Here is a 1,129-nt window from a genome sequence, read left to right as displayed (position 1 = left end):
ACAACATCTGTTGGATTATAGGATAAGTAAGAAAATTCCAAAAAAGAATTACATCTGCTTCATTGACTACTCTAAAGCCTTTGACTATGTGAATCAAACAAAACTGTGAAAATTCTTAAAGAGATGGGAATGCCAGACTGACTTACCTGTTTTCTAAAAAGACTGTATGCAGGAAAGGAAGCAAGAATTGTAACCAGACTAGGAACATGAGAGTGGTTCAAGATTGGGAAAGGAGGATGTCAAGACTGTATGTTGTCACCCTGCTTCTTTAACTTATATGCAGAGTACATCATGTCAAATGCCATGCTGAATGACTCACAAGTAGAGTCAAGATTGCTGGCAGAAATATCAGCAACCTCAGATATATAGATGATACCACTTTTACAGCAGAAAGCAAATAGGAACTTAAAAGCCTCTTGATGAGGATGAAATAGGAGAGTGAAAAAGCTGGCTTAAAACTCATCATTCAAAAAACGAAATCCTGGCATCCGGTTCCATCACTTCATGGCAAATAGATGGGGGAAAAATGGAACCTGTGACACACTTTATTTTCTTGGGCTCCAAAATCTCTGCAGCCAATAACTATAGCCACGAAATTGGAAGCCACTTGCTCCTTGGAAGAAAAGCTATGACCAACCTAGACATTATATTAAAAAGCAGACACATCACTTTGCCAACAAAGGTCCCTATAGGAAAAGCTATGATTTTTCCAGTAGTCATGTTAGAGTTGGATCATAAAGGCTGAGTGCCAAAGAGTTGGTGCTTTCAAGCTGTGGTGCTGGAGAAGACTCTTGAGAGTTCCTTGGACAGCAAGGAGATCAAACCAGTCAATCCTGAAGGAAATCAACCCTGAATATTCACTGGAAGAACTGAAGCTGAAACTCCAGTACTTTGCCCACCTGATACAAAGATCTAGCTCATTTGAAAAGACCTTAATGCAGGGAAAGATTGAAGGCAAGAGATGGGGGTGACAGGGGATGACACAGTTGAATGGCATCACTGAGTCAATGAATATGAGTTTGAGCAAACTTCCGGAGATAGTGAAGGACAAGGAAGCATGGCATGCTGCAGTTCATGGGGTTGCAAAGAGTTGGACATGACTTATTTCCTGAATAACAATAATAACTCT

This window comes from Bison bison, unplaced genomic scaffold, assembly GCF_000754665.1.
Source record: "Bison bison bison isolate TAMUID 2011002044 unplaced genomic scaffold, Bison_UMD1.0 scf7180017864096, whole genome shotgun sequence".
In the NCBI taxonomy this organism is placed as follows: Eukaryota; Metazoa; Chordata; class Mammalia; order Artiodactyla; family Bovidae; genus Bison; species Bison bison.
Note: the sequence above shows the minus strand (reverse complement) of the source record.